The following is an 18,097-nucleotide window of genomic DNA, read 5'->3' on the forward strand; positions in this document are numbered from 1 at the left end:
TTCAGATTAATTGACTTAAAAATGCTTTTAGAAAATCATGAAACTACAGTAAGTTACAACAACCAGATACATGTTGCATACTATCGTTTACATCCAGAAGTTTTGTGCATGTGCACAACGCCGGAGGGTAAACACACGATTCTTTTACTAACCATCCGTAGCTGTTCTGTTCACAAAATGAAACCTAAATATTTAGGTATTATTAATTTGGAGGAGCGCCGCAGCAAAGGGAAAAATAAATCAGAAAAACTGTTGAAGAACGACCCAAAGTCACTCGTACTCTTCTTTTTTCTCGCTATCTTTGTTGGCTAACCTATACACAAACCCGTTGCCATAGCAACTGACTGACAACAGCTCCACTACTGTATCAGGAAATCGCGCAAACATTTCACACACAAAGAACAAAACATTCAGTCTGTTTCAGTGCCAAGTTTTCAGGTTTAATGTTTATTTTGTGATCATTAATAACTGATCGTCTGAACACAGCGGAGGTCGATCAGGAAATTTAAACACCTGATTATTGATGATGTATCAAAGAGTTGGTGTGTGGGTTGACTTTTTTTAACTGAATCAAAACACACAGAGTTCTGCAGCACATCTACAGGTGAAGGTTGTCAAAGTCAAGCTAGCATAGCAGACCTACTTCCCTCTCCATCGGTGTTTTGTTTTGTAATCAAAACATTTTCCTGACCTAGGAAATGTGGTACACTTTCACCTCGTTATCTAGTTGTCACAGTGTTGACAATTAGCAAGCAAAGCTACCCGTCGTTACATAACAGATAGACGGATATCATTATTACTTTTCTATTTATTTTTTACATTGCTTAACAAAAACTTGATTTATTAGTAGAGGTCAGCTCACTACAGTTATCGTTTTTTCTGCTTTTTCTTCTTTTTCCCAGCACATGATAATCTGCTGCACTTAGCCAGTTACACAGTAACAAAGCTGTCAGGCCTCGTACAGCCGGAGGCGTCCGGCTGGGTCACTTCTTCCAACAGATGTAGTGGAAAGAAGAGGGAACGAAATAAGGAAAAAGCAGAAAGAAATAAACCGAGATGGAGTTTGTTATCATCCATCTCTGGCTGGTATTTCAGCCTCCCGCTGTCACTTTTCAGCAGCCATTGTGCTGTGTGGGACAATTCTTCTTTCTGCTCCTCAGAAACGATAAAGAAGTGAGCAGTCGCATTGTGAGAGAAACCGGAGTCAATTTCCATCTTTTCTACCCACAAGCACAGCATTATGGAGGTCAGCTGCTTGAAAGCTGTGGAGGCTAAAAAAAATAATAAGAAAAAAACAGTTTTATGTTTATTTTCGGTATTTGTCACCAACTACTATTAGATCTCCCACCATGTGCACAGCAAACAGAAGAAGCACCAAGTGTTCTGCTTTGAAAAGTTTCTCCAAATAAGCAACATTTTTTTTTATTGCTGTGTGTTGAAAGTTTAAAAACTCCTCAGGAATATAGAGCTTTACTGTTCCTGCTGTCAGAGTAAAACAAAAACAGACAGAGGAGGGAAAAACTGTGTGTGTGGTTTGTTTTTTAGAGATTCTTCTGTAAATGACCAGAGGTTCAGAAATCCCCTGAAGACAGCGATTGGACAGATACGACACTTCTATTTATGCGGCGTCTGTAATAACTTCGGCCTCTTCGTTCCCAGGGGATCCGAGCCACAGTGAAAACGGTTTTCTGTCCCGGCGTAATGATGGCTAATAGAAGCAGCAGCCAAGCCCGTTTATCAGATGTCATTTCCTGCTACAGATCCACGTCCGCATCTTTATGAATTTTCTCCCATGTCCCAGGGATTAGATGTGAAATAAGATGAAATGCTTGTATTCCTCCCCTCCTTCCTCCTTGATAGTCAACGGTAAGCTCCTGTATTTCACCTCTCTCTTTTCCAAAGCGATGAAAATATCATAGAGATGGAACAACTTGACCATTCTCCTCACATCCAAACCCACACGCTGGAGCACTGAGGACAGCAAAAGGTATACTGTATGTCTGAATGCAGGTTTCCCCATCAGTGGGACTGGACACGCTGGAGGCCTTTACACTGCCAGGTACCAAGTACAAAGTGCTGATGAGGATAAATCCCATCTGTGTGTCGAGTGAGTATCGTCCTACCTCAGGAAAAGTTACGAGGATGTGGAAAATGCTAAGAAAAAACGGAAGTTGTACAAAACGTGGTTCATTCGCAATTTCTCATCAAGGAAATTTAAATTAAGACGAGATTGTGGCAGCAGCAAAGCAACATTTCATAGGATCCCATGAGATCTTATGAAAAATACTAGATCTCAGCGGGAGATATGGCAAGATTTCTTTCCAAACAATCAGACCGTCCCAACGGTTTCTCATCTGTGTTTCTTGGTTTTCTCTTGAGAGCTCCCCAGCACAGCTGTCTCTGGTAAGCGACTTTTAACTAGCTGCGGTTCCATTGACCATATAATTGCGCAATTTGACATTTCAAAAACAAATTTGCATAATGGAAACACGGCAGTTTTGAAAAAACTCTCGTCTTTTGGCTGTACGATGAGGTGGTTTTTCTCTGGCCGTATTGGGATTATTTCATTTCACGAAACCGCACTGGAAACACTTTCGATGATCAAGTAACACTGACAGGAAGTAGCTGGAAGATGATGGCGCTGCATGTTTTTAGTGACTCACCGCGTGAACAAACTTATACATGTGATTTTAATTGCGTTTCTTATTTAATGGAAACACTGCAATTAGCTGGTTGTCCACAGCGTTTTGCGCTCATTTGTAATGGAAATGCAGCTAATGTTGGAACGGTGATATGTTTGTGGTTTTGTGGTTCCAAAATGGCTCCCTGCAGCTACGTGGTGCAGCTCTCTGGAGATGCATCAGGAGGCAGCTGTACACTCAACGATCAAACCACATTTACTTCTGCCAGAATGAGATCATTTTCTATGCACAACATGTTCCTTCCTGCTTTTAAATTCTTCATGACCAAGCTCAAAGTGTGCACTAGTTCCAAACAGGTCCCCTAAATGCTGCCACTGCTGGGGAAAACCATCAGACTTTCATCTAGAAAGTACTGAGTTCAAACTAAAATCGTACCAGAGCCTAGCATGCTTTGTCACATGTATAGAAGACAACATCAGCATCTTTCAAAGGCTTTAAACGTTACTAATGATCATAGAAGGTTATTTAAAAGTAGAAATAAAGCCATATGTTTGAGGTTAAGATTTTACTCACCAAGCAGAAGGTCAGGTGTTTGATTCAAAGTCTTTCAACATGTTGGAAAATCCCCAAAGCTGCTCAAAACAATGAAGAATCCCCCCAGAATGGCAATGTGGGAAATAATCAAGGAGGTAATTCAGTCTGGACAAAAGTGACAGGCTGCTTAATAAAGCCATTATATTAGCGCGTTGCTATGCTAAGGCCTGTAATATCACTTTGATGCTGCTTCCTCTCTCATTGGCTTCACTTTAATCACTCAGCAAAGACTCACAGACTTCATACCATCTGAAAGCTGCTGCTGGCCCCACGCAGGGCGCCATCAATTATGTTTGGACGAAGCTACAAGGCAAGTTAAAAAAATTAATAAGGCTCTTTGTGTGCAATTAGTCTTCAAGGAGGGCTTTGATTGTGGCCTGAATATACATATAATGTTTTGATTCCATCGTAAAATCCTTGAGTTAATTTTTATTTGCAAAGTTGCTGCTGGGATTCATTTGGTCCGACGGGATTTTTATATATTTTTGATGTCAACATTTAATTCTGCCACCAAACCAACTCCTTCAAATGTTGATCTTCCATCTTCTAGATTTATGACAAGATTATTTGAATGTTTTCAGGTTTTATTTGTTTGCGCCAACTCTTCCATTTCCCGTAGAAGCCCACCTGCTGTGTTTTTCTCCAGCTGATGTCTCCTGGGGAAGCAGTGGTCGGCCAACAGGAGATCATGAATGAAAAGTTAAAAGCAGAGAGGTAATCAGAGGTGTGTTTTGCATAACCAGACCCTCTGTGGAAGAAAGATAAGGTCTAGAAACATTGCTCTAATGCGATCAATAGATTTCACACAGATTAACATTGTAGTCTGTAAATGGCTGACTGGGAGAGCGGCGTCAAGAATGGGAAATCAATGGGAACCACGGACTCATGCGCCGGATATTTTGTCAGAAGAAGATTCCTTTGCTCACACCATCTAAGGGAGTTTCAGGGAGATCAATTTCTGTGCAGGTGTTGGAAAATGTGGAAAAAAACAGCATGAAATCAGATAAAAGATAGGGCTAAATGATAACCAAATACCAGATTGTATCAGAGTTTCATTGTCATTTTTTGTCTTTCTCTTCTGAATCTGTTATTAGATGCGTTTTTACAGTTTAATTGAATTTTCCTTATTTTATTCAGGAAAGCAACAACAAAAGTAATCTGAGGGAATTCTGCAGCAGAAAGCACATACAGTCTCCTCCGCTTGTCGTAAAACGGAACATCTTTTTTACAGTTTACTGCACTTATCGTGAAACTTAACATCTTAACAATATGAAAAGGATTAGAAGGGAGACGTTGCTTCATAAATCTCCCATCCAAAGCAAACAGAAGGAGCAGGAAAAACCTTCACTGGTTCCAGGAAAGGCACTACTGCTGAGACCTTCCTCTGGCTCTGATTGGTTGTTTCTGACTGGGAGCTGAGTATTTCTGCAGATGGCAGCAGGACCACTGGAAGGAAGCAGAAGATAAATATTTATTCACAGATAATCTGTCACTGCTACAACCATCATAACATTTCCATTAGAAATTTACACAAGTCTTTGTCGATATTCTGCTAAAGTAAAAAAACACACAAAAAAACCAATTTCTCGATTGTTTCCATTAAAAAAAGAAAACAAATTAAAATCACATGTGGATACGTTTGTTCACGCAGTGAGTCATTAAAAATGACGGCACCAAAGGACGTAAACAGTTACATGAGACATATTTATAATTCAACCATTATGCTAGCGCTCATCAGCTATCAGCTAATCAGAGGAGACGTCGTCGTCTTCGTCATTTCTTCCAGTAGTAACATCCGGTTGCTGATCTTCCTCATGTGATGCAAAAAAAGTGTTTCTACTGCAGTTTCTGTGAAATACATCGACTTCAACATGACTGAACTAGTCCTAGCACAACAACTTTTTATTGAAAAACATGGTTTTATTTTTTTCAAAACTGTTATGTTTCCATTAAGCACATTTATTTTCGTAATTTTGATTTGAACAATTTTATGATTAATGGAAAAGCAGCTAAACTGCTCTGTTATCTCCTAGTGAAGTACACAGAATGCAGAGGTAAGTTTGTTTTTTTGTCATGAATTACGGTGCGGTGTTGGTGAGGCAGACGCAGCGGACCCAGGTAGGATGAATAATGATTTTAATGAAGAAACTCAGTCCAAACAACTGGCAGCACGCACATGGACACATTGACAATGAATTGACGAAACATTGACAAGGACCCGACGAGGAACAAGGAACACAGGTGGATTTAAATACACAGCGGGTAATCACAGAACGACACACACCTGGGAACAATCAAGGGGAGGACAGGACAACGAAGAGACTCAAGGACACAGAAAACTCGAAATTAACACACAGAAAACACAGAACACGACATTTTTATGCAATCGGGTTACAAAATCAGCTTAAAAGAAACGGTAAGATGTACAGTACAGACCAAAAGTCTGTACTGTATATGTTGGTGAAATGTGACTGATTGGAGTTCAAGCCTGGAGACCCGTTTCCCCACAGAAGCTGGGCCCCCTGCTTAGTGCCCGTGTCGATCTCCAGGCCCCTGGGACTAATCTGGTCACAGGCTAAAGGGTCAGGATCTGATGGAACCTCCTGGCTGGGATTGGTTCACATCCCTCTTTTCATTTCAAAACACCTTCCTCCATGTTGTCTCTCATTACTCTCCCAGCACAGGGGCCTCTGAGCTCCTGCTCTCGCCTTCCCAGACCCCCTGGTATCTGGGTTAAACTGAATCGTGCACGCCTGGAGGGGTGGGTTCTATCTGGAGCCATAACTCTACTCCTTTGGCCCCGGAATGGAGACATTCCTCTGGATGAGAGGCTGACCCGAGGTCTGGGGCTCGGGACCTGTATGAACCTGGTTTAATTATATTAGCTGCAGTATTTTGACCCTTTGGCCTTGGCTTTCAAAAGCACTTTAAGTCAGGACGGTTTTCATGACCACCTGATTTGCAAAGACCCCCTGGTGTTTTGGTGTGCTGCACTAAACCCCATCATCAAAACTATTTGTCTGACAAGGTCACGTCACATGAACTTGATGTGCACAGCCCCGTCCTCCATTTCTCATCTTTCCATCACAACCTCCTTTGTAAAGAGAGCCGGCTGAATGGCAGTCGCTTCAGGCCAGTGTTCCATCTACAGAGCCGGGTGGTCAGGATTATGGACCATTTTCTCCATCATGATCCGAGCAAATCAGGCTGGTTGTTTCCCCGTCATGGAGCCGCCTCTGGTCTCAGACTGTATGTCATAATCCCAGCAGAACACAGTTAAAAAAAATCCCTAAATTATTAAAAATCACTTGAAAGCATTAATGTGCGGTGTCTACCTTTGCAGCGCTTCTTTGCTCTGTGCATTATCATTTCCTAGCGGTGAAGAGATTAAATTAGCGTTCTGTTCCACCTAATTGCTCAGCTCAACAAATTAACATGGCCTCATTCAACCCTGTGTTCGTGAAATGCAATTCACGCAGTTTGTTTCATGTTTAAATAAACATATCTACGTATGAAAAGATTAGTCAGCGCTATTAATATCAGTAAATGCTTTATCCAGCCTGGCTCTGTGCGGCTTAGGCACAATTTTCACTGACAGACACAAAAACCGGAGCTGTGGTCCATTAAGGGCTCAAAGAAATACACGCTGCTCCTCCAGCTGGAAGGAAGGGAAAGCTGTTTCAATCAACGCATGCATTTCTGTTACTGTTAATTGCAAGAACAAATTAACGAGATATACTGCGACCTGATAGCTGCCTTTGCAGAAAGTTTGTTTTAAACAAACCCCCTTACACAGCACAGGCGCGTTAATAAATACCGAGTTTTCAGCGTCGCTGCAGGGAGGGAAAGCACTTGATTGTACAGGTATTTATGGTTTCAGTGACAACAACGTAAAACATTAAACACTGGATGCAAGGTAGATGTATTTTTATCGCTAAATCATGAAACACTTAAAATCTAGAGAGATTCAAAGTAAAAACGGTGAACAGGAGGGAGGCTGACATTGACCATTAAACTGTAAATACAAAGACTGGCAAAGAGCTATGCACACAGTTCAGAACCCAGACAGAATAATGTGATTTGAATCTAATTTGGTCAATCAGACCAGCGATGGAGATGTAAATTATTCAGTTTGTAAAATCCATAGCGGCCACCAGAGGGCATTATGGGAATCACGGTTCTGTTGGTGGAACAGGAAGCTACCTGCCAATCGAAGGCTAACCCCCAAAGGCATTCCTTCAAAACGTCTGTGGATTGTTGCTTTGTGCTGCAAGTTCATTAGTAACGTAAAAAGGCGTCAGCATCTGATCCCAGGTATCATCCCAGGGTCATTATCACATTTTGTGTGGAGTGAGGTGAAGAAATGGGGTACTAGCAATCCTTCTGTCGGCCATCTTGTCCTTTTTTACCCAATGGAGGTGCAGAAAAAAAATCGATTCCATAAAGAATTGCAATTCTCAGTCCTGGGAATTTTGAATCAATTCAGAATGCTCAAAGATCAGTTTCAAGTTGTAAGTCTTTGGCACTCCTCCACTCACCCTCTGCATGTGGTTTTAATTTTTATTTTAATTTTTTTCATTTAAGTAAAAGCCAGACAGCTAAGCTAACCTAATGCTGGTAATTTAAGTCACAGAATTTTACGCACAAACCTATTTTTGTTTAATTATAAACTGATGGAATTGATACCGTATGGAAACTAAATGTTCCATTTGTTTACAGTCTTTTCCTCTCGTCTGCCACATAACTGAACTCAATCTGTAGATTCAAAACCATTTTTGAACAGATAAATTGGTTTCTGAATCAAATTGTGATCTTAAAAATTGGAATTGAATCGAAAGGCACTGAACGATTTGCATCTCTGAAAAGATCTGTGCCCTCGTTCTAAAGTCCAGCTTCTTCTCAGAGGGAGTTAGACTCCATTACAGCGGCTCCTTGAAACCAAACCAGATTTTCATTGGTAAGACCTCAGGAAGGAGGCTGACGGATTTGAGGAAGTGAAGCAGATGATGCGGCTCTACTCAGTTGAGATTTGTCCATGACTGATGGTACGATGGATCGTTAATAAAGAAAAAGCAAACCTATAGATTTCTGGTTCTGGCTACATTCCTGCCCTTATGCCTGGTTATGAGTTTTGGATCCTGGATATAAACAGCTTCCTCTGCAGTGCAACTGGGCTGAACATTAGAGACAGGGTGTGGATGAGTTTAAAATGGAGCCACTGCTCTTCGTCTCACTGACGGCAGCTCAAGTGGTTCGAGCACCTGACCAGGATGCCTCCCAGGCTCTTCTCCATGAAAGGTTTCCAAGCACTTCCAAAGGGAGACCCCGGGGCAGACCCAGATCAGACCGGAGAGAGCGCATGTTTTTTCTGGTCTGGGAATGCTTTGGGATCTGATGAATGAGTCGGAGAGTCACTGGGGAAAGAGACGACTGCCGTTCTCTGCTGCAACAGCTACTACAGTCATTCACTTTATGAAGTTGATGTAATTAATCTGGCTTCCCTTTAGCAGAATTAAAACTTTAGTTCATTCTGCACAAAATGCTTGTGGCCGTCTCTGAGATATTCCACCATCTTGGAAGAGACAAGCAGTGAAGGTTAAGTTTTTAATTTTATTGATACGACTTTTAGTAACAAAGTAATTTACCTCTGAAATAAAAAAAAAAAAACATCTTAGCGAAACACGGTCTTGAGGTAAAACTTTCAATTTACAAAGTTACACAATGAAAATAACCAAATTAAAATATGCATCTATCTTCCTAGAAACAAGTACATGAAACTGAATCAGACTCAAATAATTATAGTTTTGGTTTAAAGCCATATATTTAATAAATTTTTGACACATTCCAGTCCATCTCATGCTTGTTCAATGTAGAAACGTGGATTCAAAAGCAATAAACAATTAGTAATGACTAGTATGTTGGATAGATACTTATTTCATTTTTTATGTTGAAAATGAAGTGCTAAACTTGTAAATCAGGACATTAACTTTTTCTGATTTATCTGCGCATTATTAACTAGAATTACATTAAAATGAACCAATTTATCAACAAGTCATATCAAAACAGACTGAAAATGCTAAAGATCGCTAGAAAGAGAAGTTATGCTATTAAAACAGAAAGATAGGACTTCTGTGTACCAAGGCAGACATATTTTTACTACTTTGACCAATATAGATGCCATTTTGTCAGAACATTATGCCATATTTCTTAGGTCCTTATTGATCCTGACCTGCAGAAACTCTGATTGGGACAAAATCTCTGTCAATGCCAAATAAAACAGACTGCAGCATCCTGTAAGTGATTGTGGAGTGAGCGTAGTGATGCACAACAACGATACCATGTAATACTGATGCAACATTTTTAGGAAAATTTACTACATGTAGCCTCCATGGCATTGATTTGAATAAAGTATGAATTTTAGTACAGGTCAATATTTAGTCAAGAATGACTTGGAAGAGTAGACAGAGATTATCACGAGCATTTTTTCCCCAAGTCTCTAAACCAAGTTGGAAATCTTTAGGTGACTCTAAGCTGAGTGACTCATATTAAAATGATCAACAAGTCATATCAGAACAGACTGAAAATGCTGAAGATTAGCTGCATGCTTTTATTTTTGCAGCTTAAATTTGACATGAATTCGCAACTCAAATCATCTCTGGGACTTTTGTTTAAAATATGTTGGTCTCTTTTACAAACAATACCTCATTATAAATTACAATATTATTAAAAAAAAGCACATTTATTTCAGTAAATTCAATAAATGAAACGTATCATACAGGGTAATTACACCCAGGCTGCCGTTTTCAAGCCTTTGTTTCTGTTAAGAAGGATCATTTTCCACTTAAAGCTGAAGAAAACATAACATTTATGATTAGTATACAATCAGGCCAATAAGAAAATCATAATAAAAATAGTAATTCAGAGATGTGGACTTAATGGAGAAAACGTTTGACGCCTTCTTATAGGTTGTTATTTTCTACAGGTATTTTTGATCTGACAAACAAGCCTCATTATTCTAATTCATTTAACATGATTGCATAACAGATAACAAATTACTGACCATTTTATCAGAAGATAAAGCTGGTTAGCATCAAATTGTTGCATGTTTCCTTCAGAACATGATAGATTTTTTTCCCCCCCTCCAAACATGCAATAAAAAATAAATGTACATCAGGATGGCCGGAAGCAACATGCTTTAAAAGCTGTGCAGGGTGGAAAGGTGTGTTGGAAACAGCAGATGAAAATGCTGCAAACAACAAGCACATATACACTGAACCTGCAGACCTTGCAGACTTCTGCACATCACCGTGTGATAAAACGCATTCTCTATCCTGTTGATGGCTCTTTGGAGCAACAACCCCCACCGCCACCCATTGTTGTTCGTCCGTATACAAGCAGCCTTGTTGGAGGACGTCCAGTAAAAATGAGCTGGAGGGGGCGAATGTACTGGAGACCGGCATGCATGAAGGCCAAAGAGATCTTGCATGTGTGAAGCAGAGAATTAGCAAGTAGGAACAGATTTGAGAGGATAAAGTGCACAGAGAGCAAACGGGGGAGGGGCGGTGTGTGTGTGTGTGTGTGTGTGTGTGGAGTGTGATTAGATGTATGTGTTGCTCTCTCTCTTTCGATTCTTCTGAGATAAATGTTCGCCTCGGACTGATCAGGGTTATGATTTATTCACAAAGTCCTGCAGGCCATCTGAGTCCCCTGGCAGCTGCAGGGCTCAGACATGAATGCAGGGATGGAAACAAGCAGCTGACCGGCTCTTACTCACACACAAACAACCCAAGGACCATCAATTTATTTACTCACGGCATTCTGCGAGAACGTCGCTGTCACATCGCTTCGCCTGTCCTTGTGTTTGCGATGCAGCAGTCGAGTAAAATCAGTTTTGACCAGCGGAAGCCAGACAAACAATTTGCAATCGGATTTGATTTACAGAGGCCACTGCCAGGAAGCCGTCCGAAGGGATTTGTTTCACGATAAAAGTGCCCCCAAAACAGCAAGCGATATAATTACTGTTCAGGGGAAATATACGGATGATTATGCAAACAAATTTCTAACATTCTGTGTTAGAAATCTATTTATTTAGCTGCCTTCATGGAAACACAGGTTCTCCTTTGATTTAAATGCATGATTATATTTTTTGCAACCCATTTTAGTGTCAGTGCTGAAAGTGGAAGTCAGTCAGGTTATTGTAAGAAATGATGTTTGTGCCCTTAGTGGAGCTCTTCTATGCAAACAGTTTAACTGTCCAGTTTACTCCACTCTGTTACGCTGAGTTCAGAGAATCTGCAGCGCAGCAGGAGACAGATTAGATTCGGCACGCAGAAACACACCCCTCTTTGTTCTGCATAGCGACTGATTCTGCTGCAGCTGGCAGAAAATTAACCACCTGAATGTCTTTTTATTATCCTTGAAGTGAAAACAACTCTTGAGTTGCCAACAGGCTAAAACATGCAGCAATGTGAAAAAACCCCAAAAAACAATACCATGGTAACAAAACGGGAAAGTAATGTGAACAGAAACGTTAAGCTGCAACGCAGAGGGAATTGGAAAAGGCAACGTTGATTGCAAATTTAAATAAATTCACCTGTCAGCAGGTTTTAAAGCCAATCCAGGGGTTTTCTTTATAACTCCTTACATTCAGCTCTGATCTTTAAGGTTATTTAAGAAAGCTGCACTTTGGAGAGGCTTTATTTAAGTTTAAAAGCAAAACCACATCCTGGGGCTTCCACTTAATGTCACAGGCAGATTCTGCAACAAAGCTTCACCTTCAGAATAAAACACTTTGTGTATACCTCTGTGTCGTTGCTTTATGCCTTCCTCCAGTGGCTGACACTACATGAGTAACTGCTGGAGAAACTTTGATACTGGTAGCTATTCTTCAACAGCATCAATCTACACCCAACACCGATCCAGGAAACTGCTGAACCCGTCAATATCCTGTCTAAATGGTTCTGATGTCAAGATTAGGGAGTAAATCACGAACCCAGCTCTGGTTTAAGAAGCGGTAGCAGCCACCACGAGTAACTGCTACCGTCAGTTTGGAAGGTTTGTTCTGCATCTATTATTCGTGTCATTGTTTGAAATTTTGCCCACTGATGAGTCTGTTTTATGAAGGTCTGAAATGAAATTGTTAGGAAAGTAATCCAACTACTTCATAATGATTTTGTACTCAGATGTTCCATTTGATTTCACCTCCCTCAGTCATGAGGTGCATATTTAGGACTTTCTTTTCCATTTTCTGCTGCCACAGATACGACTTCAGTCCATCAACACAGACAGAACAAGAAGCACACACACACATTCACACACACACACATTCACACACACACCTGTACCTGTGGAGCCACCAGCGAACCTAACAGTCGTGTTGTTAGACTGCTACAGAGAGCAGGAGAGAGAAAAACATGAGAAGAATAGAAAACTTTTTATTGTGTTATTTTGTACGGCACTTTAATGCAATTTTAACCTGTTTTTAATGCCACATTGATGTTTACAACCTGGCTGGTATTTACAATCTTTACAAAACTTTCCTGTAAATATTGTTGCTATTTTCTATGCACAAACATCTTGTACATTTTTAACAATCCCACTCAGCTGCATATTTCTTTTTATCTGGAAGAGGTAAAGTTTTTAATAACTAACATGGTTCCATTGGTCAACTTTCTGCAGGTAAACTCAGGACAGGAAAGAATATCTGTATTCTATTTGGACTATTTTCTAATATTAAATTAGATCAAATCCACTTTGTTTCCAGTAGTTTGTGTTTGTATTGTAGAGGTTAGTTGAGGTTTTGTCAGCATAATTCCTTTATTTGACTTAAACCCAAGTGATGAAATGCTTTGACATTTATTTTCTTCAACTTATTAACAGATGAGTAAAAGTTAAAAGAGAAAATAAAGAAAACAAAGACACATTTTAAAGCCTGCTGGTTTTGAACTGATCTTTGTATCCGTCTTCATCTCTGTAGCTATAAGCAACAGTTTGCCCACTGCTCCTAATAGTTTGCAGAGCATTAGCATATTTGATCTTTAATAATAAGCACGTCCTTATTGTATGTGATTTACGTTGCTGATACTCCATACTTTCCTTTTTTTCTGGTTGCACATCGGGCAGGAAGATCAGTGGGCACCCTGAAGGCAACATCTTCTTTAATCACCATGAATCAAGCATAAAAGACTTCGCCTTGTTCCTTGTTATATCCGCCAGCATTCCCTTTTTGATATGCTTTTGCTCTCTCCCTCTTTTTCCCTCCTTTTTTTTTTGACTCACTCTGCAATCTGTCACACTCTCTCCCTCCTCCATGCATTCTTTCTCCTTTATTCTCCCTCCCGTTCGCATAGATCTGCTGTGCCGAGGCTTAGGGGTCTGGAGAGCAGCCTCCTTCGGCGAGCTTAGGTGAATCAGTTGCCATGGCAATCAAACCCAAATAACCAACAATGGCATGTTAATTACGGTTATTACTGTACGAAGACTGCTCCAAGAAAATGAGCGACGGTACTTTTCTTTGTGAGGATTAAAGAAAAGAAAATGTCAGAGGTGAGGCAGTTTAGACAACATAATTCATAACAGAGCCTCGGCTGCAGAAGTGTTCGGCTCTGCAAAGGGCTGCGAGCCGCCTCGGCTGTTGTGCTGCTAAAATGAAGGGTCCACAAATAAGCTTAGTGGCCTTGGCTCTCAGGAGGGGGGAGACAGGAAAACCTGCCAATATCTGTGCTGAAAAATTGGCCCTGAATAAACCTCAGCTGTAGCTGCCCTAAAACCCAATGATGTCATTGGAGCAAAACTACCTTTGAACCAATGGAGCTGGAAAACAGGCTTAATGAGGCAATAATGTGGACCGATATAATGTTCGGTCTTTATGGCTGAAGCAAACGTGAATTCTGGCTGTAATTTAAGGTCTGTTGTTAATATTGACATCTTTATTTAGCACGTTAAATCGTTAGATTATAAGCTTTTGGATATGAGTCAAGACTCTGCCTCGTTGTTTTGCTGCTTCATCTTTTAACATACATTTCTATACACTGCAAAAAATTTAAAAAAACTCAGTAAAACTATCTATAAGTTATATCAAGCCCGCTCTTCTTTCTCTGTAACTTACCGGATGCTAAAATCATACAGGACGTCCATGAATCATCATGAACCTGGTTGGAAAATATAATTCTCTCTGAATTAGTATTATCCTCTACAGATAGAAATTTTATTTCATTATATATCTACATACACTGAAGAAATCTAATTAGCTCTGCGTCATCTAACCTAACCTACAAGGGGAGGCTGACATTCAACTGTTATTAACACAGAAGCAGCTTTCCCCGTCCAGAAAGTCAAGCTAAGAAAATATGACCGATGTTGAAAAAAATTGAATTTTTGCTTAGGAAAACAGAATCTCCCTTCTGGTTTCCTGGAGGCATTTTATCACAGTTTGACATTAAGTTTATATCCTGTCTCTTTAAAGTTATCTCTTCAATTTTAAAGGCAGACAAGTCAAAACAAACGGTTAGCTTGTTGTATGCTAACTTAAGCTAAATACTTTCTTAGGTATCTGTTGAGGCGTTTAGCTAAGTTTCCTTAAAGAGTTTTAATGACAGAAATTGCAGGACTTTCCCTCCAAAGCTATATTTTTCAGTGTGTTAATGTCATAAAATTGCCTGCTGAACATGTTTTGTATTTACGTTCTGCTGGGGTATCTGGTACCAGACTGGCTCGGTTCTGAGATAAACCTTCTCAGTATAACCAGCTGGTTTTTCCCACCTTCTGTCCAGCATGGAGGCAAATTCTTTGTTAATTTAACCTCACATTATTGTCAGATTCAGGTGTAATGTTTTGCTTAAAGCTACGTTTCCTCACCTGCTACAATACAAATAAAGATATTTCTTCATTTCTGATTTCACCTTTTTACCTCTCAAATGAAAACAGAAGCTCAACTACAATAGATGTTCAAATTTAGACCATGAATTTGATTATACTTTCAAGGTTTGGTTTGTATTTCCTGGTATTTTAGCATGATTTACACTTGGGCAAAACATTTCCACCCGTCCTTACTAACTGTACACACTAATCCTTGTTACTGACACATTGTGTTTCAGCTTCCAGAGATTCATTTTCTTTAAAATATTTTAAATATGCTACACAGAAAAATCAGCAACTGGGTGAATCCTTGACTACTGAACCCTGAAACGTCGGGTATATGGGTATAAAAGAGGATAATTTCTTCTTTATTAATTAAGAACAACTTGATTTTAATATAATTTATTGCAACTTAATTTTTAATATAATTTATTTTGAATATCTTTTGCCAGTGATGTTACCTAAAAAACAATACTTATCTTTTTGCTAATAATCAAACTGTATGACTATGTGACAACTGCTTTTCATTTGCACTCTGATGCTGTCAAGAATGTCACCATTTTTGGTTTTCACTCCCATTTTCTCAACAAAAGTGCATTTTATCTGTATTTCCTTTTAGTGTGAGGTATTTTCTTCCTCCTCTCAGATGCTAATGGACCTCCCCGGTCTGCTAATGTACTGTAGCTGCTTCCTGTACGTCCCTCTGGCAGGCACGTCAGCGCTCATCTTCATGTGATATTCCAGCTCTTAAGTCTTTTTAAAAGGCTTTCATAACATCCATGTTTACCGCAGCAGAGGGCCTACGCTGCCGGTGAGCAGGAAGGAAGCCGGAGTCTGAGAGATGAGAGGAAAACAGGAGGTGGATCAACAACATGATGCCTTGCCATTTTCCAAACCGTCTGTTCCCTTTTGCATCTTGCCATTACCAGAGTTAGCATCTCATTGTCAGCTTTCTGGCTAATTAGATCCAAATGCTGTCTGTGTGTGTGTGTGTGTGTGTGTGTGCTACAGTGGTTGCCATGGGAACAGTCTTCCTCTATTACCCCACTAACAGAGCTCCGGCAACTTACCACCTTTCATACACCCACGTTTTGTTCGCTAATATGTAAGTTACTACAGCTCCTGGTGCTTGTTTACCGAGAAAAACAACTTTCAGGATGGAGTTTGAAACTCTTGACAAGAACCTGAGGAACTGATCTGGAGGTAATAAGTGACGGAGGATGATAATTAGGATTGCTATGCAGCCAGCCTGTTTGAAAAGCAGCTCATCAGATAAAATTCAGCGATGCAAATCGCCAACAGAGGCTGAGATGCAAATGTCAGGTCAGGGGGTTAGGTGGAGAAGTTCAGAGGTCAAACCCTTTAACTGGTGTGTATGTGTGTGGATTCTCCTCTCCGTTCTGCTGTTTTCACAGGGTAAGTGTGTTGTGTATCGGGGGAAGTGGAAGCCGGAGCGGGAAGAGAAGGAAAGGGCACCACCAGGGAGGTTTAAGCTGCTGTCAGTCAACGTCACTCTCCACTATTTAGATTCCAATTACACCTGTCAGCTCAGTCTGAGCCCTCATCCGTCTCCCTGTGTCTGTGTGCATCTCTAAGCCTCCTCACACGCTACGTCCCCGTGTTCTACAAGACCACGCGCTCATTCTTCTCCTTTCTGGTTCGCATCTGGAGCCTCCCGCCGCGTCACTCAGCATTAACCGTCTCTGAGATTTTTCTTCTTCACTCCGGTGTATTCATCATCGCTTCAATCCGCCTCCCGTCTGTATTACCTTATGCGCGGAGTGTGGCTGAGTTTAATTCCTGACAGATTTCAAACATGGAGACGGGAAAACAGGAAATGAATACTGCAGTTGCTCATGGTGGTCACGGCGTGGTGAAGCATGTTTCCAGTGAGTTCATAGATGCTGCACTGCAAAAACAAACAATTTTACCAAGTCATTTTGGTCTAGTTTCCACTGCAATTATCTTGAAAGAAGACAAAACTAACTTATAAGTAAGTTTTCAGCTAGATGTAGGAGCTTGTTTTAAGTCAATAATTTCTTAATCTTGATAAAAAAATATTTGGTTCATTGGCAGATTATTTAACTTATAACAAGACATTTTTCCTATTTTACAAATGAAATAATTTGCCAAAACTTATTCATCAATATTAAGAAACTATTTATTGATGAAAAGTTAATTAGTTTTGTTTCATTTCCAGTGTACTGAGATATTTGCTCTAATAGACAAACATACTTGGTAAGATTTTGTGTTTTTGGAGAAGAAGAGAGAACTCCATCCTTCAACCAAAGGTTAATGAGATGATCCTATTTGATTATGGAGGTCATTTTTAACTAATTTAAAATTCACATTAAGAATATTCAAAGCATCTTTCTACTCATCCATTGTCTTCTGCTCATCTGGGATCGTGTCGTCGGAGCAACAGGTGTAATCCAGAGATCCGTCCCCAGAGACTCTGTCAGGGTCTGCAGCCTGCGGCTCCTCTGCCCCGCCACTGGGGGTCACACAAAACCAAATAAGACATTTGGTTCTGACGTAAAAGCATTAAGAAATGTTGCTGTTAGCATTTGTTTTCGTCTAGTTTTTGCATAGAATGTGCAGGACCAATGGTCCAAGTTTTTTAAAAGTCACTAAATGTTTCTTCTTGCTTTGAAAAACATTAAGTGAACGGACAAACATGCACAATGCTCAGAAGACAAAAATTAGAAAGTATCTGGTGTAAACCAACATGATAATGCAGGAACTGCAGAGCAGAGAACCATGTTGTGCTTTTTAACCTTCCTGGTCTTTAGTGCAACGCTAAGGAGAAATGTCCCGTCACACCGTCAGTTCCCGAAACTACACACAAATAAAAAACCTTGTGAAACCATCAGTACGACCATGCAGGGCCACACACATCAGTTAAAAAACTGATGAGATCCAAATTACTCCAGCTCTTAAGACTGGGTTAAAGTAAAAAGTTCTGGTTTTCCTCAACCTGAAGCATCTAAACTTTCTATTAGAAA

Source organism: Xiphophorus couchianus, chromosome 7, assembly GCF_001444195.1.
Source record: "Xiphophorus couchianus chromosome 7, X_couchianus-1.0, whole genome shotgun sequence".
Taxonomy (NCBI): Eukaryota; Metazoa; Chordata; class Actinopteri; order Cyprinodontiformes; family Poeciliidae; genus Xiphophorus; species Xiphophorus couchianus.